Raw genomic sequence first — 8,819 nt, 5'->3', positions numbered from 1 at the left:
ACAAGCCAACCAAGAAGCAAGGAGATAGCAAGCTAATTGTAAGCCAGTGCCAGAAAACCAATCAGCAAGGGGAAAACAGCCATCCAAAATGGCACACATAACATCAAAACGTTTGGATCGAAATGGGGTTATGAGTTTGAAATGGGCCCTTTATTTAAAGGATGTTCTGTTTTGAGTTCAAAACTCTTGAAATAGCGTGTTCTATGTCAAAATGTTTCACCATTAGAACGTTCTGCACATCCCTACTTTTAAGGAGTTGTTTTGTTTCGGTTTTTGAAGTAGCACACAGCAAACAGGAATTAAAAAGGAATAGAAATATAAACACTCTTTGAGGGAAAATACAAATAATTTTCATAACCCTGTAAAATAATAAATAAATCATATACAGATTTTTTTTGAAAAAAAATTTCTACTCACCTTGAGCAGGCCCAAACCAACCATAAGTAGCAGCTGCTAGAATATTCTGTTATCCCTCTCCAGCAGAGAGAGCACCTGACCTGAGGAAAGCCTCTCTCATTGATTCCTTCACTGGGTAGGCCCACAGCATGCTCTTGGGAGAAACTTGGTGCTTGGTATAAAGATAGGGGTGTACACATTACTGCCCCAAAATACCGAATAAAATGGATCAATGGCCAAGCTTTCTAATTCCCCACTTCTACAGATATTGAAGCATTTTCTAATGAATGTACAATGTAAGCAGATATATTCAGATCTACTTTCAGTTCCTCTCAGGAAACATGAGCCTTTCTGTGTCTCTCATTCTTCTTCCTGTGTTACTATTTTGACTTTACATCTTAATAGCAAAATTCCTCCTATTGATAAAATATTTAGCATACAGTTTTACATGAAGGGGTGCCATATGCAATGAAAGAGCTTTGCATGGGTCAGATTAGCATAGCCATTTCGGCTGACTATTCATCAGTCAATTTAGAATGCATCCAGGGATATTGTTATGCAGAACTAATCTCATTCATATCCACTGGTACACAGTCATTAGTCTGCTGTATCATTCTTCCATAAAGAGTCAATTGAAACATGGTCCCAGCAGTGGTGTAAGAAAATAAGTAGTAGTTAATCGTGCTAGGGTGCCTGGAGCCAGAGTGCCCATCTGCCTAGAGGTGCCCATCTGCCTAGAGGGCTTATGGAAATCAAGAGAACGCCTTCTCCAAGTCCGTATTTTATCTTGAATGGACTGGCCTAAGAAGATCAGAGCATTCAGAGAGAATGAGCGTCAAATGCCTAGGAGCCATCACATGTCAAATGAACAGTGTGGGAGGGGGTTAAAAAAGAGAGCCATTTAAATTGACAAATAGTAGTTACAAATGTAAGGAGAACTTGGATCATACTGGGTTGCATCCATTTCTAAGACTATCAGAGTGATTAAATACGTAAACAGCCATGAACTTCCTATGTTTTATCAGCAAAGATGAAACTTCTTTCCCCTTGAAATGAATATGTTGCGCCTTAACATGTTCATGCCAATGACAAAGACATTTAAGCCTTACTGATACGATATACTTACCGTATTTTCATTTTGGTTTCCCCCCCCCCCCTTTGGCTGTAATCTTGCATGAATTACATGTTTTTTAACCTTTGTTTTCATAATTATTGCTATGGTGTCTATTGGTTTCTATAATATTGTTGTGACTGTGGGCAGAACCACACATTAAGGCAGTTCATACGATCAGAAATCAGGTAAGCAAGTGTCCTACCCAAGTTTGGGAGCTCTGCATGCTTCTATTTTCTGACTGTGTGCAAGTAAAAAAACAAAGTAGGAGGCACCAGCAGTAATCGTCTGCTAAGCAGCAGCTGGGTAGGAAATCTCATTGGAGATTATTGGATCAGTGAGCCCATTGCTTCCATAAAACAACTTCCATCCAGAGAATGTTAGCCCTGCTTAAGTCCCATTAAAAACAGTGGAACATGTTAGTCACGATTAACCCATTGATTTCAGTGGCACTTAAACACAACTAACATTGCTATAAGAATGCAAATTGGCTTATATTCAAATGTGCCACCTAAGTTGAAAATGTTGGTGAGTTGCACTCTTTGAGCTATTCTCCCTTTGCTTGGTGCACATTCATAACGAGCAATCTAAAATTTATTTATTTTGTAAACCTTTATCCTGCCTTTTAACCTAAGTTCCCAAAGGGGTTTATAGAAGTGATAAAAAGCAATGATTACATTAAACATATCAAACAAAAGCAGTCCAGACTCTCTTGTAGGACTGTTGCTATAAACTGGTCCTGTGGGATTAGGGAGGGGGGACATTCCTTCTGGAGCAGAGCAGGCATCTGTAGTCCTGGCCAGCCTACCTCTCTCTTGTTTCTCCCTCGCTGGACAGGGAGAAGATGTAACAATCATCTACATTTGGCAGTTCAATCTACCAGAAGTGTCGTAAACCAAGAGGGAAATCAGCTAGGTTGAAGGTCAGATTTCTGCTACTAAAGTGCTTCAGAAAGACTGAGGAAACTATTTTTTAGCCTACTTTCCAATAGGCTTATGAGATCACCTGGCATTCTGTGTGTGTCCGTGTGTGTGTGTGTGTGTGTGTGTGATCAACTTCGCAATGCCTATACGAATATGAACCAAATCGGATACAGTTGTAGGGACACTAAGGACACCTCAATGGCAAAATTTGTGATGATGTCACGCACCCCAATTCAAGATGGCAGACCAATAACTGATTTGAACCAAATTTGCTACAGGTATAGGGACACATCGGGATGCCTCAATGGCATAGTTTGTGATGATGTTGTCCACCCCAATTCAAGATAGCAGACCCATAAACATTTGAGGTGCAACTGGGCTAACTTGTGGCTTGTCTAACCGATTTGAACCAAATTTGGTACAGTTGTAGTGAGTGACACACAGGGACACCCCAATGGCATAGTTTGTGATGATGTCATCCACCCCGATCCAAGATGGTGGACAGGTGAAAATTTGAGGCACAATTGGGCTCACTTGTAAACCACCTAACCGATTTGAACCAAATTTGCTACAGGTGTAGGGACACATAGGGATGGCTCAAGGGCATCGCCATCCACCCTGATTCAAGTTGGCAGACATGTGTGAACATTTGAGGTGCAAGTGGGAACCAATTAGGACCAAATTTGGTTTAGTGGTAGGGACACATAGGGACTCTTCAAAGACATAGTTTTGTGATTATGTCATTCACCCCAGTTCAAGATGGCAGATGCACAAACATTTCAGGCACAAGTGGGCTAACTTGTGAACTGCCTAACTAATTTGGACCAAATTTAGTCCAGTTGTAGGGACAGTGAAAGGAAAGTAAGCAGATTAGTTCTTACTAGAACAACTTGTTTTTCATCTACAGTCATCTACAAAAACAGCAAACAAGAATTAGGAATTTAGATGTCCTGCAAAACCATGAACTTCTTCTCTGTTGCTGCAGGAACTTTCTAGAGATATTAATGAAAAAGTTCAATGCCCAACAGAACAGACTTAATTTCAGAGAATAATTATGGTTGCTTATCTAAAGAATTTCATGAAGTAATGTGGAAGCTTCAAAGAAAGACTATAGTATCATGTTTAGCTGCAATACAAAGTGCAGATTTAGCCAAGATGGGGTAGTTTCCTAGAATGTATTTGATCACAGGACAAATTGTCTGTGGGTGTCTACTGTGTCTTGATGTTTGAAGATTTCCAGTTATGAGATGACCCATAATATAAATTCAATTAACAAAACCCTTTTAGTTTAACATGTTGTGTTAGGGGCTTTTCCAGTTCATTCAAGCTAAAAAATTCCAAGAAATTGCAACTGTTAGGAGCCATGCCCTTAACAGATGCATTATTTAGGGGGAAATAGAGTGTTGTGTGGTATCTTATGCTGTGGGTTTTTCCAGCTTTACTGTTGTCTTATCAGTGACAGAGTGATGGACCTAAGTCCTAGATTTGTCTGTTCACTGGAATAGGCTCATGGAGTCTATGCAGCTCATGGTGTCTATTATGCAACAAAAGCTACCATCCATGTGCCTAACTGGCAGCCAATAACATCTATGTAGTTGGAAGGGACTTTGAAGATCATCTAGTCCAACCCCCTGATCAGTACAGAACAGCCACAGTGAAGAGACAAATCTGGGACTTAGGTCCAACACTCTGCCACTGACAGCTGTCCATCTCCAAGGCAGTGATGACGCTGGAACTAACCACAGCATGGGGATATCGTGCCATTTCCGTATTGCCTAAATAATATATATATGTTGAGGGCATGGTCAATTACAGCCACAATTTTCTAGCATTTTGGAGCTTGAATGAAAAGGGAAACCCTTATCACAAGTTAAATTGAGAAATTGTTTATTAATGGAATTTGATTACATTTATGAGAAGGCTATACCTGGGATTCTGTTCAGACAAACTTGAAATTGAAGCTGAGAAGCTCAATTGACTTAAAATTCAATTTAAAAATAAACCAGTGGACCAATCTACTTTGAACTGAACACAAATATATCTATCACTGTGGAATAGGCCTGTGCATGTCGAAAACAGTCGGAATTTCCAGTTCGGAACCCCAGCCCCCCTCACTAGGAGGCAGTGCCTAGGAGCAGGGTGGTAGGGGCTCTTTAAAAGCCACCCAGCACTGGTATGGGGGTGATTGGGTGGCACAGTGAGGTATGGGTGGTGTTTCAGGGGGTGGGGAGAGAGTGCCACAGGACCACCTGGGAAGCACACACTGCTGTCAGAAGTCGCACGCAGGGCTGCTGGGACACCACACGCAAAGCTTCTGGGGTGCCATGCATGATGGGGCTGGGGGAAGTAGTTCTCTTCTCCAAGCAGAACTACTATCCCCTGCCCTGTGCACAACTTACAACAACACATGTGTGCTTCCCAGGCTGCCTTGTGGGCGCACTCTCTCCCCACTCCCACTACTACTATGGAAATGTATATACTGCTCTTCAACCCAAGTTCCCAAAGCGGTTTACATAGAAAAATAAATAATACATAAATAAGATGGTCCCCTGTCCCCAAAGGGCTTACAGTCTAAAAAGAAACATAAGGTAGATACCAGCAAAAGCCGCTGGAGGGATGCTGTGCTGGGGTTGGATAAGGCCAGTTGCTCTCCCCCTGCTAAATATGAGAGAATCACCACTTTGAAAGGCGTCTCTCTGCTTAGTTAGCAGGGGTACTAACTGCAGCACCCCCAAAGCATCCATACTTGCACAGGCCTACTGTGGAATGCCAACAAGAACATTTTGATAACTTCCTACAAAACCATTCACAGCTTCTTCTTTTTTGAAGGTGATTGTCCTTGCCATCATTGTGACAATTGCCAATCCTACCCATTAGATATGGTATTGCTATTGTCCCTATTTGGCAAGTGTGGTTTTCCTTTGGTTTTCTGCTGTGTAGGAGAGACTATCCCATTGTTGCCTATTGGAAAGTGTGGTGCACTCCTACAGTATGATTCCTTATTGAGATGTCTAGTTTTCCTATTGCTCCTTATTGGTAAGGGTTTGTTTCCTCTGTTGGTAGGTAGTATCCAGTGCTCTGTTATAGGCAAGCATGCTTGTTCTATCATTTGCCGTTGATGAGTTCTGCGCAGTATTTCTTGACTTCAGTATTTCTTGGTTACCCTTCCTCAGTTTTATAGATAGAAGTAAGCTGCCATATTTAAGACCTGGAAGATTTAAGAACATAAGAACGTAAGAACAGCCCTGCTGGATCAGGCCCAAGGCCCATCTAGTCCAGCATCCTGTTTCGCACAGTGGCCCACCAGATGCCGCTGGAAGCCACAAACAGGAGTTGAGGGCGTGCCCTCTCTCCTGCTGTTACTCCCCTGCAACTGGTTCTCAGAGCCATCCTGCCTTTGAGGCTGGAGGTGGCCCACAGCCCTCCAACTAGTAGCCATTGATAGACCTCTCCTCCATGAAGTCATCCAAACCCCTCTAAAAGCCATCCAGGTTGTTGGCTGTCACCACATCCTGTGGCAGAGAGTTCCACAAGTGGATCATGCATTGTGTGAAAAAGTACTTCCGTTTGTTGGTCCTAGACTTCCTGGCAATCAATTTCATGGAGTGACCCCTGGTTCTAGTATTGTGTGAGAGGGAAAAGAATCTCTCTCTCTCCACTTTCTCCACACCATGCACGACCTTATAGACCTCTATCATGTCTCCCCGCAGACGTCTTTTTTCTAAACTAAAAAGCCCCAGGTGTTGTAGTCTTGCCTCATAAGAAAGGTGCTCTAGGCCCCTGATCATCTTGGTTGCCCTCTTCTATACCTTCTCCAGTTCAACAATGTCCTTTTTAAGATGTGGTGACCAGAATTGTATGCAGTACTCTAAGTGTGGTCGCACCATAGTTTTGTATAAGGGCATTATAATGTTAGCCGTTTTATTTTCAATCCCCTTTCTAATGATCCCTAGCATGGAATTGGCCTTTTTCACAGCTGCTGCACATTGAGTCGACACTCAACGAGCTGTCCACCAAAACCCCAAGATCCCTCTCCTGGTCAGTCACCGACAGCTCGGATCACATCAGCATATACTTGAAGTTGGGGTTTTTCGTCCCAATGTGCATCACTTTACACTTGCTAACATTGAACCACATTTGCCATTTTGTCACCCACTCCCCCAGCTTGGAGAGATCCTTTTGGAGCTGCTCACAATCCGTTTTGGATTTCACTACCTGGAAGAGTTTGGTATCATCTGCAAATTTGGCCACATCGCTGCTTACCCCTGCTTCTAGATCATTTATGAATAAATAAAAAAGCATCGGTCCCAGTACAGATCCCTGGGGGCCCCCACTTCTTATTTCCCTCCATTGTGAAAACTCTCCATTTATACCTACCCTCTGTTTCCTGTCTTTCAACCAGTTAGCAATCCACACATGTACTTGTCCCCTTATCCCATGACCGCTAAGTTTCCTCAGGAGTCTTTGATTAGGAACTTGGTCAAAAGCTTTTTGGAAGTCCAGGTAGACTATGTCAACTGGATCACCTTGATCCACACACTTGTTGACACTCTCAAAGAAGTCCAAAAGGTTGGTGAGGCAAGATTTACCTTTGCGGAAGCCATGCTGGCTCACTCCCGGCAGGGCCTCTTCTTCTAGGTGCTTTACAATTTTATCCTTGAGGATGCTTTCCATCAATTTGCCTGGAACGGACGTTAGGCTAACCGGCCTGTAATTTCCCGGATCGCCCCGGATCCCTTCTTGAAAATCAGTGTTACATTTGCTACTCTCCAGTCCTCTGGTACAGAGCCTGATTTCAGGGATAAGTTAAATATTTTAGCAAGGAGGTCGGCAATTTCACATTTGAGTTCTTTGAGGACTCTTGGATGGATGCCATCCGGCCCTGGTGATTTGTTAGCTTTCAGTTTTTCCAGACATTTTAGAACATCATCCCTTGTCACTTCTCTCTGACTCAGCTCTCTAGCCTCCATCCCTAAAAAACCTGGTTCAGGAACAGGTATATGCTCAGTATCTTCTGCCGTGAATATAGATGCAAAGAACTCATTCAGCTTCTCTGCAACCTCCATATCCTCCTTAATAATCCCTTTCACTCCCTCATTGTCTAGTGGTCCAACTGCCTCCCTGGCAGGTTTCCTGCTTCTGATGTACTTAAAGAAGTTTTTGTTATTCCCCTTGATACTTTTGGCTAAATGTTCCTCAAACTCTCTTTTTGCCTCCCTTATTGTCACCTTGCATTTCTTTTGCCAGAGTTTGTGTTCCTTTCTGTTCTCTTCGTTTGGACAGGCCTTCCAATTTCGGAATGAAGTCTTCTTCCCTTTTATAGCTTCTTTGACGGTACCCGTGAGCCATGCTGGCATCCTCCTGGACTTAGTGGTATCTTTCCTCCTTTGGGGTATACAATCTAACTGGGCTTCTAGTATTGTGTTTTTGAGTAAACTCCATGCACTCTGGAGCGAAGTGACTCTCCTGGATTTCCCTTTCAGCTTTCTTTTCACCGTACTCCTCATTCTGGAGAAGTTTCCTCTTCTGAAATTCAAAATGTCCGTGTTAGACATCATTGGTGATTCTCTCCCCACATGTATGCTGAATGTGATGGCACTGTGGTCACTGTTCCCTAAAGGGTCGATGACACTGATGTCACGCACCAGATCCTGGGTGTCACTCAGAATTAGATCCAAGGTCGCCTTCTCTCTGGTTGGTTCCATGACCAACTGTTATAGGGCACAGTCATTTAGCGTATCTAGAAATGTGACCTCTTTGTCCTGACTTGAATGTGAATTTACCCAGTCTATGTGTGGGTAATTGAAATCACCCATAATTACAGCCCTGCCTCTCCTTGACGCCTCCCTGATTTCCTCCTGCAACTCCCAGTCACTGTCGGCATTATGATCCGGAGGGCGATAGCACGTCCCCAGTAGCACGTTCCCTTTCTGGCCTTGTATAGTCACCCACAGGGTTTCTGTGGAGGACTCCAGTCCACCTAGGTTTTCTAGCTTGTTAGATTCTATCCCTTCTTTAACATACAGTGCTACCCCTCCTCCTCCAAGGTGCCCCTCCCTGTCCTTTCTATAGAGTTTATACCCAGGGATAACAGTGTCCCACCAGTTCTCACTGTTCCACCATGTTTCTGTTATGCCCACTATGTCTATTTCTGCGTTAGCAACCAAGCACTCCAGCTCACCCATCTTGGCTCGGAGGCTTCTGGCATTGGCATACAAGCACCTATACACTGAATCTCTCCCCTGATGTATGCTATTCTTTTGACTCTTTGACCTGCTGGCACAGGCTCCCGTCTGCTCTTAATGCGGTTCTGCTCCGTCCCCCTCTATTTTATTTGAATTCTTTGCAGCCTCACACTTTAAAGGTTGGCTTTTGCCAAACGGGATACT

The sequence above is a fragment of the Hemicordylus capensis genome, chromosome 3 (assembly GCF_027244095.1).
Source record: "Hemicordylus capensis ecotype Gifberg chromosome 3, rHemCap1.1.pri, whole genome shotgun sequence".
NCBI classification, from domain to species: domain Eukaryota; kingdom Metazoa; phylum Chordata; class Lepidosauria; order Squamata; family Cordylidae; genus Hemicordylus; species Hemicordylus capensis.
The sequence above is the reverse complement of the archived record's forward strand: the minus strand, read 5'-3'. Positions refer to the sequence as shown.